Raw genomic sequence first — 12,327 nt, 5'->3', positions numbered from 1 at the left:
TAATGAGCTCGATAGGATTTAGATCAGTCTGCTGAAAAGTCCACTGGTAAAAGCACACTCTCTTAATTTCAAAGATTGCCAGAGAACAGTTTCATTGCCATGTACTGAAATTGCAATCTAAATAATGGATAAGGGCATAAGTAGTTCTAAGACTGCTTGTTGAAAGAACACTGTTCATAGACATTTACAGTAGAGAACTGACTTTTATGAAATTGATTAATAGGTGTGCTGCATCTAAAGTGCCACAGTTTATAATATATCCCTTAAAATTTTCATGTAATGCACACTGCATAAAATCAAAATGAATATATATCATTATGGTGTACTCCCCTAGCTCTTGGTGTTGGTATGCTGCTATAAGTGGCATCCTCTAATTCCTACCATAAATGCCCGTTGAAACTATCTTGGAGAAATAGTCACGTAACACTTCAACTTCTACAACTCAGAAGTCAAAAGATGATTACTTATTTATATGAAGAAAAGGATCAGTATTAGCTATCCAGCTAACAAGTGACATTTTTTATCTCCTAAGGTCTGAGAAAATTCTAGGTCAAGGCTTCTAGACTGGATGCTCACATGTCACCTATGTCACACAATGAAACATAGAGACAGCCACTTGTTACATCAAGGACATACAATGGAATATACTTTGAAAGGACCTATTATCAAAACATAGTTGTCTAGAATTTGGAAGTGATGTTAACCTCTAATACAGGTCACTTCTTTTTGTTATTCCCATTTGCAAATGTAGGCTAAAATGTAACATACAGTTACATGTATGTTAACAAAAAAATATGTGCAAATCAAAAGAAGTCTTGGAAAATAAAATAAGGCACTGTTGTAGCCAGTGAAAAGGGAAGAGGGAGGAAATTATTACTTATGGCTAATAGAAACACACTCATTGAAATAATAGGTACAAAATTGGATCATAAAAAGTTCTCAGGATGCTGGTGGTGTTCAAAAAACATGGTAAAAAATGAGAATCAGGCTTTCACAGGTTTATAACCTACTACGAACTTGTATAAATAATACACTGAGAACTGGAACCAAAGGAAATCTAGAAGATTGAGTACACATGTGTTCTTACAATGAAGACAAGACTACCAAGCAAATAAAAATACCAGATGTCACGTTTGGTCTGAAATACAAAGGGAGTGTCCTAGTATCTCACTTGAAATACAGTTTATGAGCAAGTGAAAGAAATCATGTAAAACAAAGAAAAGATTGAAGGTTTGGAACACAATCAAAACATCAAAGTACAAAAAAAAAGAAAGAAAATATACTTTATTCATTTGTACTGGGTCTGGCTGAGCCGGAATTGGTTTTCCCCTGTAGCAGCCCTCATGGTGCTGTGTTTTATGTTGGGAGCTGGCAGGGTGTTGATAGCACACTGGTGTTGTGGCTACTGCTGAGTAGTGCTTACACAGCACCAAGGCTCTTTCCGACATTTCCCCCCCCCCCACAGGGGGATGGGGTGGGCAAGATCTTGGGAGAGGACACAACCAGGACAGCTGACCTGAACTGACCAAAGGGATATTCCATACCATATGACGTCTGCTCAGTATAAAGCTGGGAGAAAGGAGGAAGGGGGTGGGGTCACCCTTGGTCCTCCGAGGCAACCACTACATGTATTGGAGCCCTGCTTCCTGAGAAGGCCCAACATTGCCTGTTAATGGGAAGTAGAGAATAAATCTGTTTTCTTTTTTTTACTTCCACGCGCGGACCTTTGCTTCGCTTTGCTTATATTAAAACTGCTTTTGTTTTACCCACAAGGGTTGGGGTTTTTTTTCTATCTTATTTTCTTTCCCCTCTTTGCCCTGTTGAGAAAAAAGGGGAAGGGGGGGGAAGTGATAGAGCGACTTGGTGGGTACCTGGCATTTAGCCAAGGTCAAACCACCACAGTCTTTTTTGGCGCCCAACGTGGGGCGGGACAACGGCAGTTTTATATTAATTGTGCTATAGCTATAGCAGTTATTAAGCGACAAGCTCTTGTGCTGGTCACGGGTTTGTTTATTGCTCTGCTTATCTTTATTTTGCTAAGCTCAGGAACATGCTGGAAGAAATTGGGAACATCATGAGTGGTTTTATTCTGCAGGCTCCTGAAGTACTTATTAATCCTTATGTTAGCTCTTTGATACTGTTCATTAATGCTGTTCGCCTATTGTGGGCTGTGTGGAGCTCGGTAGATTTTTGGTGTAAGAGAAGGCAAATTTGGGGTGAGAGAATACCAAAATGTGCCCTGAGGCGGCCTGTCCCTGGGTGGCAGGGGGAGTGGAAGGATTTGGGCAGATTTCTAAGATGGTTATCACCTCCTGTAGCCTGGGATCTTACCCCTGAACAGGCAAGCAACCCTGCAAAATTGACACAACACCTGATAGAAGGGTGCCTTGCCTATCCCAATGAAAATCAGCAACTCCTAGCGCTGTACTGGGGCCTGGCCTGTGCTTATCGAGCTGCAGTTCAGTGGTCTCAAAGGACTGTGGTGGAGATGGGAACTCAAACAAACAACAACAGCAGAGATTGCCCCAGTAGTAAAAAAGAAACAGTGAACAAGGAGAACAACAGGTCCATACCCTCAATTAATAAGGGAGGAGAAAGAAGAGGAAGAAGCGGGTCCTTCAGCAAAGGGGTCAGAAGAGGGAATAACAGAACTCAAACAGGAGGCAGAAACTACCTGGTCCCTGACGTCATCAGAACTGCGAGATCTGCGGAAAGACTATAGCCGCCAGCCAGGTGAGCGGGGATTGCTACCTGACTGCTTCGATGCTGGGATAATGGGGCTGATGCTCAACAGCTGGAAGGTAAGGAAGCCCAACAGCTGGGTTCCCTTGCTAGAGATTGAGGAATTGAAAGGGGAATTGGAAAAGAAACAGGAATTTGCAGTCTGTGGAGACGGCTCCTTTCAAGTGTTAGAGCAGGATACCCTTTCAAGGAAGATCTTACGGACAACTCCCCAGGGAAGTGGGCTACTGCGGATGAAGGTGTCCAGTACCTGAGAGAACTAGCAGTGCTGGAAGTCATCTATAGTGATCCAGATAATGATGAAGCCCCAAAAAATCCAGAGGATGTCCTGTGCACACGGGCCATGTGGAGGAAGGTGATCAAAGGTGCGCCATCCTCATATTCTGCTGGCTTGGCTGAGATGTACTATCCAGAAATGGATGTAGAAGAAGGACCAAGATGTACACCAACTGTGGAGGCAGTCTCTTCCTGGTTTCAGAACTTTGAAGAGAGTCTTGGTACCTCCTCATCTCTACGGGCTAGTGCCTTAGATGTCAGGAGCACCCCAAGAAATCAGTTCTCTTCCACCCCAGTCAGAGGGAAAGGGAAACCTAGGCACATGACACGTGGCGAACTTTGGTTCTTCCTGCGTGACCAGGGGGAGGACATGAGGAAGTGGGATGGCCAACCCACCTTTAAGTTGGAAGCTCGTGTACATGAATTGCGAGGAAAGACCCCTCCCAAGAAGAAGACATCCAAGAAGGTTGTTAATGTAGCTGGTGTGAAACCACAAGAAAGTAATCAACGATCTCCCAGATACAGGAAGACTGAGATCACCTCCCTTGTCCCTGATGAAGGAGTCTCCGGCCTGGCATGGCAAGGGTCAGACAGTGAATACTCTGACCAAGAGCAGGAATAGAGGGCCCCTGCCTCCAGCCAGGAGGAGGAAAGGGATGATTGGGTGTATTGGACAGTGTGGATTCGATGGCCTGGCACATCAAATCCACAGAAGTACCAGGCTTTAATCGACACCGGGGCACAGTGTACATTAATGCCATCAAGTTACAGAGGGGCAGAACCTATCTGGATCTCAGGATTGACAGGGGGATGTCGAGAACTGTCAGTACTGGAGGCCGAGGTTAGCTTGACAGGGGACAAGTGGGAAAACCATCCCAGAAGCCCCTTGTATCTTGGGCATTGACTACCTCAAGAGGGGGTATTTCAAAGACCCAAAAGGATACCGATGGGCTTTTGGTGTGGCCAGTGTGAACACAGAGAAGGTCAAGCAGTTGTCTAATCTGCCTGGCCTCTCGGAAGATCCTTTTGTTGTAGGACTGTTGCGAGTTGAAGAACAGGTGCCAATTGCTACGAGGACCGTGCACCGATGGCAGTATCGCACGAACCGAGACTCTCTGGCTCCCATCCAAGAACTTATCCGTCAACTGGAGACCCAAGGTGTCATCAGTAAGACACATTCGCCTTTTAATAGCCCAATATGGCCAGTGCGAAAGTCTGACGGAGGATGGAGGTTAACAGTAGACTATCGTGGCCTGAACAAAGTGACGCCACCACAGAGTGCTGCTGTACCAGATATGTTAGAGCTCCAATATGAACTGGAGTCAAAGGCAGCCAAGTGGTACGCCACAATCGACATTGCCAATGCATTCTTTTCAATTCCTGCAGAAGAGTGCAGGCCACAGTTTGCTTTCATGTGGAGGGGTGTCCAATATACCTGGAATCGACTGCCCCAGGGGTGGAAGCACAGCCCCACTATTTGTCATGGACTAATTCAAACTGCACTGGAAAAGGATGATGCCCCTGAACATCTACAGTACATCGATGACATCATTGTGTGGGGCAACAAGGCAGAAGAAGTGTTCAAGAAGGGACAAAAGTAGTTGAGATTCTTCTGAAAGCTGGGTTTGCCATAAAGAAAAGCAAGGTCAAGGGACCAGCACAGGAGATTCAGTTCTTGCGAATAAAATGGCAAGATGGACGCCATCATGTGCCTATGGATGTTGTCAACAAGATAGCAACTATGTCTCCACCGACCAACAAGAAGGAAACGCAAGCTTTCTTAGGACTTGTGGGATTTTGGAGGATGCATATTCCAGGTTACAGTCAGCTGGTGAGCCCTCTCTATCAAGTAACCCGAAAGAAGAACAATTTTGAGTGGGGTCTTGAGCAACAACAAGCCTTTGAGCACATCAAACAGGAGATAGCTCGGGCAGTAGCTCTTGGGCCTGTTCGGACAGGACTAGCTGTGCAAAATGTACTTTACACGTCAAGTGGGGAGCATGGCCTCACATGGAGCCTCTGGCAGAAGATACCAGGTGAAACTCGGGATCGACCATTAGGATTTTGGAGCCGGGGATATCGAGGATCAGAAGCCCACTACACTCCAACTGAAAAGGAGATACTAGCAGCATATGAGGGGATTCGAGCCACTTCAGAAGTTGTTGGTACAGAAACACAGCTCCTCTTGGCACTGCGATTGCCTGTGTTACATTGGATGTTCAAAGGAAACATCCCTTCTACGCACCATGCAACCAGTGCTACCTGGAGTAAATGGGTAGCGTTAATCACGCAACGAGCTCGACTGGGAAAACCCAACCGTCCAGGAATTATGGAGGAGATTATGGACTGGCCAGAAGGTAGAGATTTTGGAGCACTGCCTGAGGAGGTGGCTCGTGCCCAAGAGGTACTGCCATATAACAAGTTACCAGAAGATGAAAGGTGGTGTGCTCTGTTTACTGATGGATCCTGTCGTGTGGTAGGAAACCGTCGAAAGTGGAAAGCTGCTGTGTGGAGTCCCACAAGACAAGTCACTGAGGCCACTGAAGGAGAGGGCAAGTCAAGTCAGTCTGCAGAAGTAAAAGCGATCCAACTAGCCCTAAAGATTGCTGAACGAGAAAAGCGGCCAGTACTGTATCTCTACACTGACTCCTGGATGGTGGCTAACGCCCTGTGGGGGTGGCTACAGGAGTGGAAGAAGACCAATTGGCAGCACAGAGCTAAACCCATCTGGGCTGCTGCATTGTGGCAGAACATCGCTGCCTGAGTGGAAAACGTGGCTCTAAAGGTACGTCATGTAGATGCCCACATGCCCAAAAGCCGTGCCACCGAAGAACATCGAAACAATGAGCAAGTAGACAAGGCTGCCAAAATTGAAGTAGCTCGGCTGGACCTGGACTGGGAGCGCAAGGGTGAGCTATATGTAGCTCAATGGGCCCATGAAACATCTGGGCATCTCGGGAGAGATGCAACGTACAGATGGGGTCGTGATCGAGGGGTGGACCTGACCATGGAGGCCATCTCACAGGTCACTCATGAATGCGAAACATGTGCTGCAATCAAGCGAGCCACACGAGTAAAGTCTCCCTGGAACAGAGGGCGATGGCTGAGTTTTCGATATGGTGAGGCCTGGCAAATTGACTATATTGGACCATTGCCACGAACACGCCAAGGCAAGAGATACATACTCACCATGGTGGAAGCAACTACTGGGTGGCTTGAAACGTACCCTGTAAATCATGCCACTGCCCGAAATACCATCTTAGGTCTTGAAAGGCAAATTTTATGGCGACATGGTACTCCTGAAAGAATCGAATCAGACAATGGGACCCATTTTCGAAATAATCTTATAAACTCCTGGGCAAAGAAACACGACATTGAGTGGGTGTATCACATCCCTTATTACCCACAAGCATCTGGAAAGATTGAAAGATACAATGGACTGTTGAAGACTATGTTGAGAGCATTGGACAATGGGGGATGGAAGCACTGGGATATAAATTTAGCAGAAGTCACTTGGCTAATTAACACCAGAGGATCTGTTAACTGTCCTGGTCCTGCCCAAACAAAACCCCTTCATACTGTGGGAGGAGATAAGGTCCCTGTAGTACACACAGGGAAATGGCTGGGGAAGGCAGTGTGGATTGCTCCTCGTTGGGAAAAGGCAAGCCCACTCGTGGGATTGTTTTTGCTCAGGGACCTGGATGTACTTGGTGGGTAATGCGGGAGAATGGGGCTACGCAGTGTGTGCCTCAAGGAGATTTAACCTTGGGGGGAAAAAAATCTGTGGGCTGAGTTGTATGTTGCAGGAAGTGATGGAGGAAGTAGGAACAACGAAGAGTGAACCAGATACGTGTGATGATGACCCAAACCTAGCCGGTGCTGGAGTCCAACAGTCAAACATACTGCTCCTGTCCTGAACATCCATCTTGACAGAGGGGACCCAAGACACTGAATATCTGGAGGAGTGAAGAAAGCTTATGGAATGGATAAATGAGTATTATGTGGGACCTGGGCATGATGTAAATGGTATGGAATAAGGGGTGGAGACTGTACTGGGTCTGGCTGAGCCGGAATTGGTTTTCCCCTGTAGCAGCCCTCATGGTGCTGTGTTTTATGTTGGGAGCTGGCAGGGTGTTGATAGCACACTAGTGTTGTGGCTACTGCTGAGTAGTGCTTACACAGCACCAAGGCTCTTTCTGACATTTCCCCCCCCCCCACAGGGGGATGGGGTGGGCAAGATCTTGGGAGAGGACACAACAAGGACAGCTGACCCGAACTGACCAAAGGGATATTCCATACCATATGACGTCTGCTCAGTATAAAGCTGGGAGAAAGGAGGAAGGGGGTGGGGTCACCCTTGGTCCTCCGAGGCAACCACTACATGTATTGGAGCCCTGCTTCCTGAGAAGGCCCGACATCGCCTGTTCATGGGAAGTAGAGAATAAATCTGTTTTCTTTTTTTTGCTTCCACGCGCGGACCTTTGCTTCGCTTTGCTTATATTAAAACTGCTTTTGTTTTACCCACAAGGGTTGGGGGTTTTTTTTCTATCTTATTTTCTTTCCCCTCTTTGCCCTGTTGAGAAAAAAAAGGGGAAGGGGGTGGGAAGTGATAGAGCGACTTGGTGGGTATGTGGCATTTAGCCAAGGTCAAACCACAACATCATTTTACATTCTTCAACAATTAATCCGTTTTTTTCTAATACAAAGAATAGTGAGGTGATTGTTTGTAGTGCTGTTTGGATTTTTAGAGAAATCCAATGAGTGTTTGAGAAGATGGCAGAAGTCAGGTCCCCAAATCATAGAAGAATATTAAGGAAATTAGCTATGCAGCAACATTCACTCTTTTAGACATCTAAATGCAATTAGTATCATACTTGGATTGCAAAGTTCTAGAGGTACCTGGATATAGGATTCCATGGATGTTGACACCACCCATGATTAAATCCAGCTGCTGGAGGTAATGGTATACACGCTTTTATGGATAAGATTTCTGAAATATTTCTTCATGGTCTGTGAAAGCTAATGGAAGAAAATCTATTTTTGGTAGATTTCAGTTTCTTATACAGGTTCAAGATGTTCACTAGAAAGTAGTCAGCAGGTTAAATTTTCTGAAGGCAAGTCTTAAATGTGATATAGCAGAAGGTAACATATTATCTGTGGCTTTACTATGTACAGAACTATATCCAGTACATCCCTGCCCTCTGTTCTAAAGGATACATGCCCTTGTTCTTGTGGGAGACTTTAATTTCCCAGACATCTGCTGGGAATACAACACAGCAGAGCGGGACCAGTCCCAGAAATTCCTGGAATGTGTGGCAGATAACTTCCTGACACAACTGGTGAGAGAACCAACAAGAGAAGGTGCCCTGCTGGACCTCCTCTTTGTGAACAGAGAAGGACTGGGGGATGATGTGGCTGTTGGAGGCCAACTAGGGCACAGCGATCATGAAATAACAGAGTTCTCTATTCTTAGAGAGGCCAGGAGAGGGGGCAGCAGAACTGACATCCTGGACTTCCAAAGGGCTGACTTTGTCTTGTTTAGGCACCTGCTTGAAAGGATCCCTTGGGAGACAATCCTGAAGAGTATAGGGGCCCAGGAAGGCTGGGCGCTCTTTAAGAAGGAAGTGTTAATGGCTCAGGAGCAGGCTGTCCCCAGGTGCTGTAAGAGAAGTCGGTGACAGAGAAGACCACCCTGGCTAAACAGGGAGCTTTGGCTGCAACTCAGGGAGAAAAGGAGAGTTTATGGCCTTTGGAAGAAGGGGCTAGTCACTCACAGTGATTACAAAGAGGCTGTGAGGCTATTCAAGGTGGAAATCAGGAGGTCTAAAGCCCAGCTGGAAATTAATCTGGCTTCAGCAATCAAGGACAACAAGAAATGTTTCTATAAGTATGTCAACAGCAAAAGAAAGACCAGGGAGAGTCTCCATCCCATGCTAGATGCTGGAGGAAACATGGTAACAAGTGATGAGGAGAAGGCTGAGGTCCTTGATGCCTTCTTTGCCTCAGTCTTTAATAACAAGATTAGTTGTATTGAGGGAATCCAGCCTCCTCAGCCAGAAGACAGAGACTGGGAGAACGACCCCCCCGCATTCCAGGAGGAGACAGTCAGTGACCTGCTGCATCACGTAGACATACACCAGTCTATGGGACCAAATGGGATGCACCTGAGGGTGCTGAAGGAGCTGGCTGGGGTGCTCACCAAGCCGCTTTCCATCATTCACCAGCAGTTCTGGCTGACTGGGGAGGTCCCAACAGATTGGAAATTGGCCAATATGACGCCCATCTACAAGAAGGGTCAGAAGGATGATCTGGGAAATTACAGGCCTGTCAGCTTGACGTCGGTGCACGGGAAGCTGATGGAGCAGCTCATCCTGAGTACCATCACACAACACATGTGGGACAACCAGATGATCAGGCCCAGTCAGCATGGGTTTATGAAAGGCAGGTCCTGCTTGACAAACCTGATCTCCTTCTACGACAGGGTGACCTGCTTATTGGAGGAGGGACAGGCTGTGGATGTTGTTTACTTTGACTTCAGTAAGGCCTTTGACACCGTTTCCCACAGCATTCTCTGGCAAAACTGGCTGCTCACGGCTTGGATGGGCACACGCTTTGCTGGGTAAAAAACTGTCTGGATGGCCGGGCCCAGAGAGTTGTGGTGAACGGAGTTAAATCCGGTTGGTGGCCGGTCACGAGTGGTGTCCCCCAGGGCTTGGTTTTGGGGCCACTCCTGTTTAACATCTTTATTGATGATCTAGACGAGGGGATTGAGTGCACCCTCACTAAGTTTGCAGATGACACCAAGTTGGGTGGGAGTGTTGATCTGCTCGAGGGTAGGGAGGCTCTGCAGAGAGACCTGGACAGGCTGGAGCGATGGGCTAAGGCCAACTGTAGGAGTTTCAGTAAGGCCAAATGCCAGGTGCTGCACTTTGGCCACAACAACCCCCAGCAGTGCTACAGGCTTGGGGAGGAGTGGCTGGAGAGCTGCCAGTCAGAGAGGGACCTGGGGTTGTGGATTGACAGCTGGATGAACATGAGCCAGCAGTGTGCCCAGGTGGCCAAGAAGGCCAATGGCATCCTGGCTTGTGTCAGAAATAGCGTGGCCAGCAGGGACAGGGAAGTGATCTTACCCCTGTACTTGGCACTGGTGAGGCTGCACCTCAATTACTGGGTTCAGTTTTGGGCCCCTCACTACAAAAAGGACATTGAATTACTCGAGCGTGTCCAGAGAAGGGCAATGAAGCTGGTGAAGGGTCTGGAGCACATGTCGTACGAGGAGCGGCTGAGGGAACTGGGGTTGTTTAGTCTGGAGAAGAGGAGGCTGAGGGGAGACCTCATTGCCCTCTACAACTACCTGAAAGGAGGTTGCAGAGAGCTGGGGATGAGTCTCTTTAACCAAGTAACAAGCAATAGGACAAGAGGGAATGGCCTCAAGTTGCGCCAGACTATGTATTAGGAAGCATTTCTTTACAGAACGGGTTGTTAGGCGTTGGAGTGGGCTGCCCAGGGAGGTGGTGGAGTCCCCATCCCTGGAGGTGTTCAAGAGGCGGGTTGACAAAGTGCTTAGCGATATGGTGTAGTTGAGAACTGTCAGTGTTAAGTTAATGGTTGGACTAGATGATCTTCAAGGTCCTTTCCAACCTGGATGATTCTGTGATTCTGTGATTCCTCTCTCTCCCTGCTTTATAAAAGGCCCTGGAGTGCCAAGTCTGAACTGCATCTCTCCTTTAGGGAGAGATCAGCATAAGGCAAGGAAAGCAAAATTTTTAGGCTCCATCTATACCAATAAACTGAACAAGACCAGAACTCAAACTAATGGACAGGACATCATCAGTGGTTTTAAACTGCTAGCATGCTTCCTGGTTTGGTTTTGGCCTGCACTAACTGGTGCTCTGCAAGGCAATGCATGGACACAAATCAGGAGGGAGATATCACAGACAGGTAACTCTATCGCATGGTGATTCATGGAGATTCATCAACAGACAGATTATTCTGATTTATTAAAATTTTTTTGGCCACAGTTTTTAGATTGGCTTTTGGTTTTGGTTTTAATCTGATATGATATGTATAAATAATGATATTAACAGTAATCAGAAACCTATGCTGCTGGTGGAAAAAACTAAATCAGATCTATTCCTAAGCTTGTTTCTAAAGTGCAAATTTAGAGTGACCTAAGCATTTTGAGAAAAAAATAGATAGGCACCAGAAGTGCAGAGTTCCAGGTAGTTACTTGCATTATTTGTTTTCAAGATTTTGTTTTCCATTTACAGCAGTCTTCTGACATGTGGAGTGCCAGAGAGATTTTAGGCTTTTTCTTTCCAACACTAGAAGTGGGATCAAGTGTCTTACTGACCACCTGAAATATATGTGAAATGTATCTCTGACAAATTGTGTATGTCACATCCAGTAAGGCACTCAGCTTGGAGCTAGTATGCTAGAAGGGAAAATGAATGAAGTTTCTCATACCACAGCAAATGTACCAGAATACACAGGCTCATAGGAGAACTTGCACAGATTACCAAAAGAACAGCAAAGAAAGGGAGCTCAGAAAGTGGAGTAGCAAGAATCGACTAAGAATACTTCTCTGTTTCACATGCTTAACACTTTTGATGTTCTTTAAAATGTTGGGAGAGCATGTGAGATTAGCCTGCTGGGTACGTTTGTCTTGTGTGACTGGCACATAGGAAGCAACTAATCCAAGTCATATTGTTTTTCCTCTGTAAGTGTGCTGATAAACTCTCCATTAGCACTGCAAGCCCCTCTAGGCTCTGTCAGTCTCATTGTTACTTAATCCTAAATGAAGTATGTCTTATCAATTCATTCCATGCCATGACCCTGATCAAGGTTAGATGAGGGTCTAGCTATAAAAGACCAGGGGAGGTAGCAAAAAACATTCTTTTTCCTTGACAGATTAAGCAAGCACTGATGTGCATGGAGGTAAAAATTCTTCACCACAAATACATTTTGCCAAATATGTTCCCCATTTACTCACTAAGAGAATATTTTCATTCTTCAATAACATTTCAAAATGCTGGAACATCATAGTAGGTTTTTTCTTTCCTGTACTTTTTAAAGATGAGATTAAAGCAAGGATTTTATTTTTTTTTAGTAAATCCTTTTTATGGGAAATCTATTTAAATTAATGCCACTCTTTTTTCAAATGTCTTTTAGAGTCAAAGAAGAAAGTGAGTCACATGGTAAAATTATCTTGCATGCTATTATCAGTGGAGATGAGCCAGCCCTCCTACTGTTTGTTGATGCATCTGTCTAGTGAAGAGGGAAAAAAAGAGAAGAAAAAATCTTACTCTG

This window comes from Strix uralensis, chromosome 1 (assembly GCF_047716275.1).
Source record: "Strix uralensis isolate ZFMK-TIS-50842 chromosome 1, bStrUra1, whole genome shotgun sequence".
Taxonomy (NCBI): Eukaryota; Metazoa; Chordata; class Aves; order Strigiformes; family Strigidae; genus Strix; species Strix uralensis.
The sequence above is the reverse complement of the archived record's forward strand: the minus strand, read 5'-3'. Positions refer to the sequence as shown.